Below are 16,856 nucleotides of genomic sequence, written 5' to 3' on the forward strand. Positions count from 1 at the left end.
GGAAAATGTATCCAGCCCTTATCTCGCGTAATTCGTAATGGCAAAATTACCCTTATATACTCGGAGGATATGATAACATTTTTATCCTCCAATTTCAATCGGAAGCCAAAATGTTACCCAGACTTCCGATTGTAGTCAGTGCAGTATTAGAATGATTTCTGTTTCATTTTTTCCATTTCTTTTTCATTTTTGAGTTGTTAGAGTTATAGAGAAGAAGGTGAAGGAAAAAAAGGGAAAACCCATTTTATCACTACAAAAATGGATGGATATGAAGAAGAAGGTGAGAATCATGGCGAAGACGATTTGGGGTATATGTTGAATGATCCAAACTTTTGTGGAGAGAAAAACCTAGACGACCCTTTCATGGAAGAAAATGGAGAATCGCCTGATATTGAAGCTAATGATGCATGTAAAACACAGGTATTGTGTTAAGAAACTCAAATACTCTATTTGCATGCGTTTGTGTGCTTTTGTAAACAAGAAAAACCGATTATTGCATGCATTGAATGCCATGAACTACCCAGATTCGGTAGATAATTTCTCGAATAAACTTACAAATATAACATACAGAGTACCAAATATGTATATTCGGTAGTTCCAAGATAGTAGTTTACTGCCGAATAGGAGAAAAAACCCCAAACTGGTTTTCCAAAAAAATCTACATTCGGTAGTTATGTAGAGTTAGGGCTGTTCATGGTCGGTTTTGGTTCGGTTTCTAGCCAAACCAAAACCGAAACCAATACTATCGGTTTCTAAAAATCTAAACCAAACCAATCCATTAATCATCGGTTCGGTTTCCAAATGGTTCCAACCGGTTTCGGTTTGTCCCAGTGGTTTTTGGTTAACCAATAATTATGTCAAACCAAAAAAAAAAATTACACAAATTTACCGGAAAAAAAAATCGTAGCTGCAGATAGTATTGCTTTACAAAAATTTACAAACAAAAAATAAATAAAAAGAATATCAAGAATAGTTAAAGCTTACTCTAAATCTAGAGATCAAAAGAAGATATATAATATATCTTAATTTAGTTAATGACAAACAAAAAAGAAGGAAGACGGAAAGAAGAAAGTCGAGTAGCAACACTGGCAGCTGTAGTTGGGGGTGGAGAAGGGAGGCGACTGAGAGAATGAGAAAGAGAAAGAGGGAGAGTATCATAATGAAATATTAGATTTAGGGTTTCTATTTATCCTCTAAATCAATGGGTAGAATCTAATACTTGTAAATCAACTGTAGAAACTAAGTTTAAAAATCAATCGGTTTTCCAATGGTTTTTGGTTCGATTTTAGAGGTCAAACCAAACCAAAACCAACACTATCGGTTTTCCACTTTCTACACCATAACCAATCCATTAGTAAATGGTTCGGTTTGGTTTCTTCCTAATTGGTCTGGTTCGGTCCGGTTCCAGCGAAAAACCGAAACCATGTTCAGCCCTATGTAGAGTTATTTACCCCCGAATGGCCCCAAAAACGAATTCCTCAAAAAATTTCAAAACTCAGTATTCTTATCCTTTACAATCGGTAATAGTTTAACATTATTTGACTGCCGAATATAACAGTGGCCTCAAAATAAAATTTCTGAAAACTTGAAAATCAGATGTTTATCGATTAAAGTTATCTCCCGGTTATTTGTATTCGGCTGTTTTACTATATATTTTAGCTTCCGATTATATCATTTTTGCACTCAGTAAACTGTGTACATTCATTTGCATAAATCGGGTGTTTTGGGTAACCGATAGGATTCCGAATATAGTATATTCAGCAGTTTGACTTATTTAATAACCTCCGATTATTGTATAATAATTTTTTGCTTTCATATGCAGGCCGTTGAAGAGTTTGTTGATGATTTCTATTTGAGGCCCAACACTTCCCTATACTATGCAAACGATTTGGTATACTCATTACTACTTCTTCTTTTTTCAAAATTTATATGTTAAATGGTTATGCTTATTAGATTTGTTTTGTTTTATGCACGTTTAGACATTTGGAAGTAAGAAGGAGGCAAAGGAATGGCTTATGAACAAGGCAAAAGATAACATGTGCGTGGTAGTTCAAAATAATCATGTTAGTGACACTCGATTTGAAATGATTTGTGAGCGAGGTGGGACGCAAAAGAGTCACGAGGGAAAGAATAGTAAGTACGTACGGAAGACGAATAGGAAATACCGAAGCAATACCAAGAAGATAGGATGCCCATTTAAGATTGTCTTCTATAAGCCCGATGGTATTAAAGGTAAAGAGTATAAAATGTATAAAGTTGATAACGGTTGTCACAACCATGATGATCCGTTGGATTTAATTGGACATGTAATGGTTGCCAAGTTAAAACAACATCAAATGCAGATGGTGAGGTCTATGTTGATCCAAAAAGCGAGTGCGATCATAAGTAAAATAAAGGCGGACGACCCCGACAACTTGTCTTCTTTGTCTACAATTAAGTAGGAGCTACGATCAAAAGGACTGAATGGGATGGTAGAACGGTCATGCAACAATCAGAGTGGTTAGCGGAGTTACACGGCTACACCTTGAGAAGGGAAGAAAAGGATGGTATAGTGGTTCGTATTTTCTTGACACATCCCGAAATGATCCAATTGGCTCAATGCTTTCATCAAATTTTGTTGATAGATGCTACTTATAAGACAAACAAGTATAACATGCCGTTTTTGAACATTGCTTTCCATACTTCGGACAAAAACACGTTTATGATTGCATGGGGTTTAATGGATCATGAGAACAATGTGAGTTTCATTTGGATGTTGGAGACGTTGAGGTCCATTTATAACGGTGATAATTTTCCAAGGGTTATTGTAACGGATAACGATCAAGCCTTAATGCATGCAATAGCGGTAGTGTTTTCGGAAGCCCAAAACTTGCAATGTATGTGGCACATTCAATGAAATCTCAAAACCAATTGCCATCATCATTTCCAAGCTAAAAGACCAAGGAAGGGTACCAAGAGGTCAAAGGAAGAGGATGAGCGCATTAGTAAATTAACCGTGGAAGAACGTAAGGAAGAGGATAGGTTATTTGAAGAAAAGTGGAAGGAGGATGGAATTATTTGGAAAATGTTCATGAAAGCATGGGACAAAATCGTTTGGTCGATGACCGAGGAAATTTACGAATGTAACTTGAAGAAATTTGAGGATGAATACGGCACGGACTACCCAAAACCGGTTGAGTATTGTAAAAAACAATGGTTAACGATTAAGGAGAGGTTTGTGTTTGCATGGACATATGAATATCGTAATTTCAAGAACGAGGCGACAAGCATTGCGGAGGGGTCTCATGGTCGACTAAAGAAAATACTAATTGGTAGTCAAAATGGAGTTGTGTCGATCCAAGAAGTATTCCATGAATTCACCAATCGTGATCTCGTAAAGATTAGGAAATGTATGCAATTTAGTGTACACCAATTCCCGATGGAACATATTAAGGAAAAATTGCTTCTAAAGGGAGTTGTTCATAAAGTTTCAAGATGGGCAATAAATCGCATGATAAAACAATTGAAGTTATATAAAACTTATGATGAAGAGAATACGGTTTGTGTTTGCAAGGATATGATAGGTATTGGACTCCCGTGTCGTCATAAGTTGGGTAGTTATGTTGAAGTGATTGACATCAATGATATTCATCCATTTTGGAAGCAATTAAATTTCACTCCGAACACCCCGGTAGTTGATGGTCCGTCTTTCTTGGAGTCGGAATTGTGTGCACGAATAGCCGAGCGTTACGCTACATCAAACGACACCAAAAAGCAAATATTGATGCATAATTTGGAGGAAGCCCTTCACCCTTGTTTAAGGGAGGTTGATGAACCTATTAAGTAAAAGAAAACCGGTAGGCCGAAAACCAAAGTGTCGAGGACCATCCAAAGAAAAGAGTTGAAGGAGTATTTGTCTAATAAAAGAATATTGTCTAGGCACGAGCGTTCGGAAGCCGAATTTGAAGATGAGCCGGAAACTAAGAAAAGAGGTCGTCCAAGAAATGATCAAAGTGGACCAACCACCCGACAAGTAAGGCTAAAGATCTCTACAGAGCCTTCTCAAGTAAGTCAACCCAATGTTGTCGAAGAAGTTTTTGAGCAAATGAACGCCTCGCAACAAACCCAACCAATGGAAATTCTTACTATAGAAAAGGACAAAGGTACTCTTCATTGCCCTAGAGATCTTAATGGAAGACAAAATCGATCCACATATACAATATACAAAGAGTATTTGGAACAACTCCCTCCACTTATCATTCCATTTGTTTTGTCGATTGACGAGGTTGATGGGGATGGAAATTGTGGGTTTCACGTTGCTACGGAACAAATGGGTTACTTTAGAGAGGCGGACATCGAAGATGTCACCCAATTCCAATATTTAAGAAATAAGATGGCGGTACAACTAGTGAAGGACAAGGGTTTTTATATGGAGATGATGAGGCGGGGAGATAGATACGACAAAGAACAAGATTTCAAAGACTTAGTTGCGCGTGTGAAGTGCCGAAAGGGATTGAAGACAATCGGATCCAAGTATTGGATGACAATGCCTAAATTTGGATATCTCCTAGCGGACGTTTTGAATTGCGTGGTACATTTCTTTGTTCCTCCTATGTATGGACTTAGCATGATGTTTGCACCCACAAGAACGCTTGCGACGAGTCGGTTAAACATAGAAGAATCGTAGTGGCATTTGTGAATGAAATGCATTTTATCGGTTTAAGAGTAAAGAAAGATTGTTCGTCACCTCCGTTGAGTAAGTGGCACGATTACTTCCCGATGAACCATTGCAAGGATTGGGTGAAACAATATGAGTCCAACATGGTTGATTGGGATCGCGTTATGGACAACAACTTTCCCGCTGAGTTACTCGAATTGATCCCCTCGGATGATGACGATGTTTGATCGTTTTTTTTTCGAACATGTAATTTGTACAAGTTTTTTGGAAACTTTTTTGTGAAGATATATGATTTAATCGGTCGCAAAAAATACAATGTTGTCTCCCGAATGCAGGAATCGGGCTCTTTGATACACGTTTTGATTCCGAATATTATAATCGGTTGGTAATGATACACGTTTTGATTCTGAATATTATAATCGGTAGAACTCTTAAATATCTATCTACCGATTTGGTGGGTATTTCGAGGCACGGCTATAATTTTTTTTGAAACTATGTAATCGGAACAACAGTATTATAACACTTCAATCCGATTAATCATATTCGGGAATTCCATATTTTATCAAACCGCCGATTAATATTAAAAATTTGAATTTACAGCACTCAAACATCACATGTTATTCTTTTTTCCCAGTCCGAGATGCAACAATCAACGCGGCTTCGAAATGTAGAAACGACTCTCCTCTCCACTTGGAATAAGCATCTTGTGCCGCAAACCTGTAGTCTCTGTGCCTAGCAAGAATACGGTTGTACTAGGTGCACAATTTTATAACATGGTGCACCCTTGAAGAAACATGTGATGGTTCATAATTGTGGCGTGGCTTCTTGTACTTACCAACAAAAGGACCCAATGAAACTTTAATCCAAAATATACGATCGTCCTGCTGTTCTTTGGGTAGATCTTTCACAATGTAATAAATTTTTATCCATTCGGTCTCTTCCTCAACTTGTTTTAATCTTTCTCTTTGATGGAATTGTTCTTGACCTCACTTCTTAGCCTTGATTTCCTCTTCCTCCTCCTTCGTTGCCACTAACGATGGTTTAATTTTTTTGGTTGTTTGTTCCTTTTTTGTATTTCTTCTTCCATTGCTGCAATTGATGTAGTTGTTCGCTTGCATCTTCGAAGTATGTTGTCGATTGATGATGGACTTGCCATTGAAAAGGTTTTTCATTCTGATTTTTTACTCAATAATAACTGAGAGGGGTTACCCTCCTTATATAGATTAGAGTTCCAACGGCTCTAATTTCTGAAAATATGGCCGTTGAGGTTTCGTATCAATGATGCACTACAATCGGTTGCTAACGATACACGTATTTCCTCCGAAAAGGACATTCGGTAGCGAACTTAAATTTTATCTACCGATTAGGTTGGTATTTCTAAACACGACTATATTATTCGGAGGCTAATTTTTTTTTGTAAAGTCCCGAATGTACGATGGCCCAAAAATCAGAATTTGGGAAAAAATGATACTTTTCAAATTTTGAACTTGCAATAATCGGAAGTCAACTCAGTTACCCAAACTTCCGAATATGGGTTGTCTAACCTTCTATATTGGGCCTTGGAACCACCTAGATCCATGGCATGGTTTGTTTTGAACTTGTAATATTCGGAGGATAATTTTTTTTTGTAAAGTCCCGAATGTACGATGGCCCAAAAATCATAATTTGGGAAAAACTGATACTTTTCAAATTTTGAACTTGCAATAATCGGAAGTCAACTCAGTTACCCAAACTTCCGAATATGGGTTGTCTAACCTTCTATATTGGCCCTTGGAACCACTTAGAGCCATGGCATGGTTTGTTTTGAACTTGTAATATTCGGGAGATAATTTTTTTTTGTAAAGTCCCGAATGTACGATGGCGCAAAAATCAGAATTTGGGAAAAACTGATACTTTTCAAATTTTGAACTTGCAATAATCAGACGTCAACTCAGTTACCCAAACTTCCGAATATGGGTTGTCTAACCTTCTATATTGTCCCTTGTAAAGTCCCGAATGTACAACACAAATCATTGTCATTTATCTGCTCTTCTTTACTTTACGACCGCGACTACCTCCCAGTCCTGCACGACCACGGGTTTGAGCACCTTCAGTTGGAGCACCTTCATCGCTCGATAACCAAAGGATGTGATACGTTGTTATACCAACTCATATAGTCTGGAGAATTTTCATCACCTCGGGTGGTTCGTCTACCAGTGTCGATAATGAAGTCATTCCTCTTATCCCAGTTATCAAGAACAGTAGGTGGGCATGTGTGAACAATCGTGAGATTGTCACCACTAGAAGAGCACAACTCCAACTCCAATTTGTAGTAATCCCCAATTTCCTCCACAGGTTGATGTTGTATATACCCGTGTTGTCGCATCACCCTAGAGGGGTTATACATCACATATCATGTGGGGTGCCACAATGGTACAAAATAAAGGGACAAGTCCGACGAACATTTATATGCCCACTGGCTCGATCTTCCTTGTATGGATCAAAGCATACGTCCGAGGCCTTCAATTGGTCCAAAATCTCCCTCATGCGAATCAACTGCTGCTCTTTTGTCCTAGAACGGTTGTCTTCAAATATATACTTTGTTCCTCTAGGAGTACCTTTGCACCACCCCGGGTTCTCTCCGGCCAACTTCAGGATAGGGAAATGGTCATAGATCCATGGCTATATATATAAGAAACCAAGTTTTAGTAAATAGATTGTGTATATTCGGTAGTAATTTCCAAACATTATTTCCGATTATATATAATCAGAAACAAAACGAAGTACCTATCCACCGAATAACCAACATTCGGAAATAGATATGGATCATTTCCTAACGAATATGCGTCATTTGGAGTTCAGTAACCTATAGTTTATCAGGCCTGTATATTCGGTTCTAATATCAAAAGTATATTTCCGATTATATATAATCGGAAAACAAAATAAGTACCTAGCCACCGAATAACCAACATTCGGAACAAGATATGGATCATTTCGTACCGAATATGCGTCATTTGGAGTTCAGTAACCTATAATACTTTGGCCTATATATTCGGCAGTAACTCACCAAGACTAAACTCCGATTCTAAACAATCGGAAGTAAAACTAAGTAACATGTTCCCGAATATGCATAGTTTGGAGTTATGAATATGCATCATATGTATTGTCTACCGAATAACTATAGAGTGAGTTAAAGAGTTAAAGAAAAACCCTGCAATAGAGCCACGTTCCCGGCAACTTGGCAGGTTCCTAGCCTCGAAGCCTTTCTCAACTCTTCCATCAAGAATTCTAGGCATGCCGTTCCCCAAGAATAGTCACCGACTTCATGGAGAGGATCCAAAAGTTGTATAAGGTTGGCGTCGATCCGGTTTCCAGAAGTATTGGGGAATATGACACATCCCAATACACAAAGGAGATATGCGGTGGCAGCGTGGTTCACTTGCTCATCCGTTAACGTTCCATTCTTTTCCTTCTCCAAGGTGCCTCGGAACATATTCATCAAAGCTGTAATGTTGATCTGTCTTGTTCTGTAACTTGCATGCCTCCTAAACTCTGTTGTTGTTGTCTCTTCATCCCAACCTAAGCACTTTTTAGTGAGAGCATAAAGTTGTGCCCAACTTAACTGCTTTGTGTAGTTAAACTTCACAGTTGTGCCTTGGTCGGGAAGGTTAAGAATCTGCACAACATCATCCGGGGTAATCGTCATCTCCCCAAACGACATATGGAAAGTATCGGTCTCAGGATACATTCTCTCCACGAACGCCGATATGGCCACACGATCATGTTCCAACAATGAATTCTCGGCGGCATTAACTAACCCCGAGTTGGCAACAATTGACTTGAACCTTTCACATTCACCGGATAAAGGCCACACAAGCATTTTTGTTGGTGCGGCGGTAGGTTTGAGTAGACGGACCGCATCTTGATGATCCTATTAAAGTACATAAAAAAATCCTTAATACAAATATTACGATATAACACATAGACAATACATTAATAAAAAATAGTAATTTTATTACCTCGGTTTCGTATATTTCTCTGGCCCATGAGTCTTTGTATCCAAATAGCAATTTTCCTCCATCCGCCGGTAGCCCAAGGATTGTGCCTGCTGGAATACCCTTCTTCTTCAAGTGCTGAGGGACAAGATGTGATGCTTTCTTAGCAATATCCTTCTTTACACCATCTTTTCCTTTTTTGGCTTTTTGGGTACCACTTGGTTGTCCTTCTTATTCTACTCTTGGCACTGGATCAACTGATTCAATTTCATGGTGGGGTGTAACTTGTGGAGCAGTTGGTTCTGCACTTTGTTGAGCGGCTTGTTCAACACTTGGTTGCACCCCTTGTTCACTGCCTTGTTGTTCTACACTTTGTTCAGCACTTGGTTGCACTCCTTGTTGACTGCTTTGTTCTTGTAAGCTTTGTTGAGCACTTGAATTATCTTTGGCACTCCTTTCCCTCCTAGCACTAGCTGTCACTTTCTTCCTCCTTTCTCGACTTTGTCTAAACAACAAAGAAAGGAACAATATTTACAAACTATACAATCGGAAGACAAAGGATGGAAATATAACCTGAATGTACACATTCGGACGTAAGAAGACCCATACAGTTCCCGAATACAAAACAATCGAAAGCTAACTAAACATATTTACAACCGAATATGCATCAATTGGAGTTCAGAAGCTCCAAATTTTTCATCCTACACAATCGGAAGACAAAGTACACAACTATAACCCGAATGAACAAATTAGGAAGTAAGAAGACACATATTTTTCCCGAATGAAAAACAATCGGAATATATTTAAACATGTTTACAACCGAATATTCATCAACTGGAGTTCAGAAACTCTAAAATTTTATCCTACACAAGCGGAGGTATAAAACATTATATTGTCTTCCGAATAAATACTGGCCCCAAAATGAGATTTTTCCTATATCAGAAATTTTGAAATTTTTTCAATATATATATATATATATATATTCGGTAGTGATTGTACTTCCGAATACTGTGTGTCTACTTAAATATATTCGGGAGCCAAAAAATTCATTAAACTACCGATTATTACCAGTTTGTATCCAGGAAGATATGGCCAACAATATTCGGCCGATAACCATCAAATATTTCTCCCGAATACAGTCGATATTCTTGAGAAATGAAGAACACGACTACATTCGGAAGTAAATAAGCATGAATATCGCCCGAATCTGGATAAATAATCGAAAACCCTAGAAATTTTTTTCTCGATTCGTCGAATTAAAGCGAAATAAACCCCAAAAACGATAGATTCTTACCTAATTGGGGCCATTTGAAGTTGACGAAGTGTTTGACTATCGGAATCGCCACCACCGACTACATCGACGGGTACTTCTTCTTCGCGTTCTTCGCGTTCTTCTTCATCTGCAGCAACAATTTCTTTATTTCTTGCTAAAATCCCAATCTTTGGATCGATACCCCGAGCAACGTTTTTGGTTCTAGGTCTGTGGGTTTCATTTCCCTTATCCATTGTTTTATAAACGAATCGACGATGTTTTGATTTTACGATTCGCAGCGATGTTTCGGTTTAACACAAGAACGAGGGAAAGTTTTTTTTTCTTCCACAATCGGAAGATAATATGAAACTGGAAGAAGAAGAGTTGAAATGAGTAGAATTTTTTTTGATTTGGTTTTTATACAGTTTTACCAGAAGGACATTTATGTAACTTCAATATAATATAGGGTACCCCTTAACTAGAGTCTTTGACTGGGTATAAATTGATGGCCGCTAAATCCTTTCGGATGGCCCCTAAAAACGCGAGGTAAAACTACTCTTCATGAAACTATTTTGTTTTTGGAATGAGCCTATCTTATTTACAACAAATACAAATGCCGAAAAGATACAACCGAAAATCAAACAAACCAAGACTTCTTCATTAAGATTTTGTTGCTTTCCGTACAATGAATGAACTGCTTTGCTTTGGAACATTTCATTTGGATTGTTCCAATTATTAAATGAGAATTTTCTTTTGAACCAAAAAAAATAAAAAAATAGTAGTAGTAGATTTTGGTCCATGCCAAAAATTTAAGACAGAGTTTCCCAATTGGAAGCTGTGCCAATAAGTCATTAGATACAACTTAATGGCACATAACTCCTTAGGTAGCAGGTACAGTACAGAAATTGACATCATGTACTACTACAGATTGTACTCTGATTTTAAGGCCTAACAACTTTCAGCCTTCCACCATGGCAGAGCTGCCTAAAATGAATCCGAATCAACAACTGCGCGCAGTATCATTTGCACAATCCAGACTTATGTACAATCCAACCAACATACAAACTCAAAATTTATACTGAAATAACAGATATTGATATACTGAATGCGTTCTACGTGTTCTTAAGAAAAAAATAAAACAATAAAATGTATCGAGTTTTCAAAAAAATCTATTTTAATAGTGTTGCCCTAAGAAAAATGTATACCAAGCACTATAAGGGGTTAAAAAAAAATCCAACAGTATCAGTTGAATCAATCAGATACCACCGCACGCACTGCCCAAATATACAAAGAAACACCTAATTACAGTCCCGAATAAAGATGACATTTGTAAAGTAAATGCAGTAAAGAAAACACAGTTATCTTCTGAGATTTAATGACTTGGAATGTCGTGGGTTCGATTTACTCGTTATAACAGATTTGAATTTCAACTAGCTGTTTAACCGCTATGATGTCTATTGGATTCTGAACAACCAAAAGAAGACACCAGCATTTGATCACTTAGAAATACCTATTAAAGTTTTACCATCAGGAATATCAGGGTCAACACTAGCTCCAGACTCAAAGCAAATAGACAAGGTCACACAACACAATAAAAACGATTTCGAACTAGTTTAATAGATATAATAGGAAAGTATATTGGCAGTAATTGATTGCTAAAAGATTTCTGATTTCACTTACCACTATCAGCCGATCAGGCAATTTTGTAGCTTTCACTCATTAGCATTTTGAAACTCCAATACTACTGTAAACTTCTTCATTCGCAGAAACTTTCATGGATCATTCTCTAACAAGACTCTTCCTTAAAGGTCAGTCTAAAGTTACAGGGATTCACTTTTATAAACAATGAGATCATAGAGTCTTCTCAGACAAGGCTATCAGGTTCATCTGAAACAAGAAAACAATATGGAAATAAGAAAAAAAGGAAACAAACCCAGTGACAATTGTAAATGATACATCTCATGAAGGTATAATTCCATCTTATAGAATAGCTTCGTCTATTGCATCATACCAACGACTAAACTGAGTACATAGAGATTCTAACTAATTGTAACATTGACCTTACTGACTCAACTGTTCTTGAATTTTGCATATGCTGGTATGGTAAATATTCGACAATTACACATACATAGTTTTCAACTTGCTATAATAATCACATTGATAACATAGTGCAACAGCAAGCGTGAATATGCCCATTTATTTTACTTTGAACTTGTAAATCTTAAAGCAAGAAATTCGCTAAACACACATGGTTTCAAAGGGGAGCAAACAAGAAAAACCAAAAAATATTTCCGGCACAATCGAAAATCCATAAAAATCGAAAACAAAACCAGACAATGAGCAACCTTGGAGCCTTAAAAATATAGATATAATCACATTACAAGGAAGCTAATGCGAAACTTGGCATGTTCTTCTAAGTCATATAGTACTACCTTGGACAAAACTAGTTTTACATAACTATATAAGCTTCACCATTAGGTGTTCGATCACTACATGCACAACATCTCTATTTTCTTTACCTTCCTTATCTTAAAGAAGAAATGTCACATAAACCAGGACACGATTTTTAAGCCTTAAAAGGCAGGCCACAAATTAGGAGGACTGTAAACACAAACCACGATTGAAATGGACAAAAGGGTAGGAGCTATACGCTCTCAAGTGATGGCAATGTCTCTCATTCAACAGTGTTGGAAACTCACAGAAGTCTAAGTTATGCACCCACTGGATATCCCACCTAGGGGTACCAATAATGGCAGTATAATGAATATGCCTCTAGTTACAGGGTGCATCTTTCAATCCTCTTTTACAATGAAGTTTTTAATCTTATACTTTTTAATGCGTTTGTACATGTTGATGATATCTAAGGTGCCCTTCTAGGTGATCTTTTGTTTCTAGAGCTTAATATCTAAGGAACCACTACAGTAACAGATGATGTCATTGAGATATCCAAAACAAGCAAAGTATTTCACCACAATGTTCCACAATATATGCACTCAAGTTATTCAAAATCAAATCACATGAAGAAAGCGGAAAATGAAAAGGTATGTAAGATAAATAACCTACTAACCCATTTCTATTTGACTAAGTTTTCCTTATTATCTACAGTAGCGTTGTAGTTGCAGACCCAAAAAATATAACAACTATAAACTGAAAAAATAAAAAGAAAGCATAACATGTGATATTTTAAACTTTACCTCAAGTTGTCACTCAAAATTCTTCGGAATCCCCTGTGTAACCCGTTCCTCCAGATAAGTACCAGATTTAAGAGAGACTATGCTCTCTACATAACTCTCACGGTTATTGGCCTTGGTAATATCGCGGACAACGACTGATCTAACTCTTCCCTTTGCTGGATCACATAAAAATAAATGTTTGGGAGAATTATCTACTAGAATTTCCCCATTATCAAAACACCATAGCGGCTTCCAATATGGATATAAGGGCCTTGGTAGTCGAGTTGTGGTTGTGGTATATTTTTTGATCCAAGATTCTTTTACTCCATACTCCTGCATTACCCACACATCGATTCTCTCAATTCTCCAAATAAAAGTTATACCAATGCAGTCTCCCCACACTCCCACATTCGCATACATTTCCCCCCGATAACCTCTAGGTGGCATAATATTTTCAGGCAACAGCATATCCGCCATAGTCTCATTGCTAACATCAAAAGAGACAATAACTTCCGACGAGGTTTCTCCAGCGGCAATACTTCCCAACCAATGAAGACAACCATTGAAAAACACACCATGAGATTCTTTACCACCGTTACCAAATGAGTAATTCCTTGTGCCTTGAATACTACTCCATGAATCCATTTTCACCGTATAAACATGACTTTGAAGCAACGAGTTTTTACATAATCCGATATTACTACTAGCTTATAATCATCAATGTTGCTATCATAGCCGAATCCATAGACAGCGTCGTAACTATAATCGGGTTTTTTAAATTCCTTGAATTCTCTTGTTAATGGGTTCAAAATACTAAAATAATCAGTCTCCATAAAATATCCCATTTCATAAGCAGCTCTATCAGTCTTAGAAATCCTTGAGCAAATCAGACCATTCACTGAACCCAGAAATTCAAGATAATTCATTTCCATTGATTCAAATGGGTAATTTATCTGAACAGCTCCATTACATACAACACTTGATAAAGACGATGATGATGATAATGATGATGATGATGATGACGATGAAATTGAAGCATAATCTATAGGGATTGAGTAAATCGTAGGGTGCTTACCTCGCAGGTACTGACTAATCAAAAGTTTAGGGTTGTTAATTTTAGTTTGAACAGTGAGATTGAGATGGTTCTTGATAAAATTAGGTTTAGAAAGTAGATTATAGAAAACCTTACATACACACCTGGATACCAGGATGGAATTTGCTGGTAACTTCAGAAAGATCTCATAATGAACCTCCTCGGGAAGACCTAACAGCAGAGATGTTGATTCTAGTTGCTTGAGATTGGATCTGGTACGGGATGAAATCCTCATGATTTTTACCAGATGTTTTCAAAATGGGACGACGAAGATGAAGTGCTCGTTTTCCAAGAGGGTTACTTACAATTTAACTATGAGTCATGGAGAATACCAGGCTACCATGGTTGGTGGGCCTTCGTAACGGGGCTATTGCCCCCGACAACTTAAGTTGATTTCAGGCCCGTCTAGAGGTAGACCAACTTGCTGCTTCAAAAATCGACTTTCCCACCTGTAGATTAATAGATGTGATCTTTATGGAAGTCATGAATGGTTAAATATTGTTGGTCCCTATTTGGATCAAATTAGACGTTACCGAAAACCGAAAGCAGAGCCTTTTTTCCCAAACAAGTTAGGTAACAGATTTTTATACATGTTTGTCAGAGTTTCGATACAACCCACAGATTTTTGATGCAAATCAGATGTTGCCTCAGTTTTAAACTTCGAGGCGACAAAACGAAGAGAAAAAAAACGCAAGGTAGATATGATATATAATCCCTGGACCATGTCAGTAAACATAGTTTTAGGGTTTCGAAGGGTATCTGTATGGGCCTGGAAATTATTGTTGGGAGATTGGTGATGATAAGAGGATTTTCAAATATGACAAGACATGAGGATATTATGGTTCGCCGTATTACATATCAGTATCGTATCAGTCCTCATAGATACAAATATGATAAAACGGTATAGGTGATACTGACAAAAATTGACCAATAATGGATTTCTGTGTAATTCAGGCATTCTTGGCTTCCATCATATATATTTGAACATGTTAAATGTTCAAATACATATTCGAGTACAATAAATAAGTTAAACAAAGGTGACAAAACTATTGAATCCAAAAAAAATTATAATTTCAATAAGTTATTAAAATAAATACGACTGAACATATTTCATGTCTCCATTATTGGTCATAGAAATAAGGTGAGAATTGAAGATATTAAAGTTTGAGTTAGCATCACCAAAATTTTAATAACTAGTAGATGATTTACATTTCTCTTATAGCTGATATCTCACTTGTAGAGGATGTGAACTAGATGAATCTTCAAAGTATCCTTCTCGTCTATCACGACACACATACATTGGATATTGAGATTGTCAATATACTTTGAACACGTACAATAACTCTTATCTTTTATTGTTCAAAGATATTCCTTAGTACTCAAGGAGATCTTGCGCCGAAATAAATTGAGAATCTTTTAATTAAGGTTTTTTGGTTTTATATACATTAATTACCAGTAATTAATGTGTAGCTCTAGAAAATAAAAATTAGTAATGTGCATTTACTAATTGGAGATTTTTTATTAAGAGGTTTCGAAAATATTGGACAAACATTTATTGGAATTAGGAAAACCAAATTTTGCTATTCATTGCATATCTTGAGAATATATTTTTTTTTGGAAATTCCTTGGTGTCCAAACATCCTTGGTATATAAATACCTAAGTTTCGATTTCTAGCAAACTATCCTAAGATCCATGCAAGCTTCAGTTCTTGTTGTTGCTGGTGGAGCCGTCTAATCGGAGAGGAAAGTATCTTAATAAGGTGAAATCTCTTACGACCGCTCGTTTAAAGACTTTTGTGGGATTGATAGACACATTTTTGTGTCTGATATAATCTCAATTGTATGTATTGTTAGTGCTCGATTTTGTATTTATTTTGGCTTTTTATGTCTTTGTAGGTGTTTTTGGAAAAATAAGATTTTGCGGCGAAATTGGATCGAAAAGTGTTTTTTGCGTTCATGGGAGGAAATTTGCTATTCGGACCCTCACTTTGGATAAGGGGTAACCTAATTACTAAGGGGCATCCCATTTCCAGGCATCTGCTAATCGCACCCCTACTCTGGATAAGGGGCAACCATCTTCAACATTCAAAAAATCAGGTTTTGGCGGGAAAAAAGTGTAGTTAAAGAGCAGTTTTGGCAATCGTGATTTGGAGGAGTTTGAGGTCGATTAAAACTCTGATTTTCATTGGATAGACTCCTTATGGGTCTTGGAATCTTATATGGGTGTTTAAATCGATGAGATTGGGCTCAAACGACGGATTTTTCTCACAACAAGAAAATATGGAAAGTCACATGTGTGACCTGTTTTAGGGAATTTTAGAGTGATTAAAACGATGTGAACCTTCTCAAAGATTTATATCTATCTAAGTAAGAGTTTAGAATAAAAAGGAAAGCTCGGAAACGCGTAGAAATCCTAAAACAATAAATTGTCGCAACTTGGCCGTGAAGAGAAGGAAAGAGATTTTGGAAGATTTGGGAGAGATTTAATCGGTATTGTTGATATAAATAGATGTCATGGGTCATATAGAAGAGGTGTCGAGAGTTTGGGAACCTAAGGAGAGCCAGAGAAGAAGAAATCAGAGCTTTACCAAACTCTGTTTCTCCTGCTGCTGCTGTTGAAGAAGAAGAACAACTGAAGAACGTTAACCCTCGGTAGACAGTCGCAGAAAAGTGTCGCTGTTTAACAGCTGAAGAACATTAAGATGTT

At 37.0% G+C, this 16,856-nt stretch overlaps 1 long non-coding RNA gene across 2 annotated transcripts; it reads right to left on the minus strand.

The window, feature by feature from the left end:
* Positions 1-10,873: 10,873 nt before the first annotated feature.
* Positions 10,874-14,411, minus strand: LOC113339382. 2 transcript variants are annotated; one of them, XR_003355058.1, is made up of 3 exons: positions 13,078-14,411; positions 11,564-11,770; positions 10,874-11,393 (listed from the first exon to the last, which is right to left on the minus strand). It is a non-coding gene; the product is annotated as an uncharacterized LOC113339382 (long non-coding RNA). The 2 variants fall into 2 exon arrangements; XR_003355057.1 differs by having other exon boundaries at positions 10,874-11,770.
* Between the last annotated feature and the right edge of the window lie 2,445 nt (positions 14,412-16,856).

Source organism: Papaver somniferum, unplaced genomic scaffold, assembly GCF_003573695.1.
Source record: "Papaver somniferum cultivar HN1 unplaced genomic scaffold, ASM357369v1 unplaced-scaffold_21, whole genome shotgun sequence".
Classification (NCBI taxonomy): Eukaryota; Viridiplantae; Streptophyta; class Magnoliopsida; order Ranunculales; family Papaveraceae; genus Papaver; species Papaver somniferum.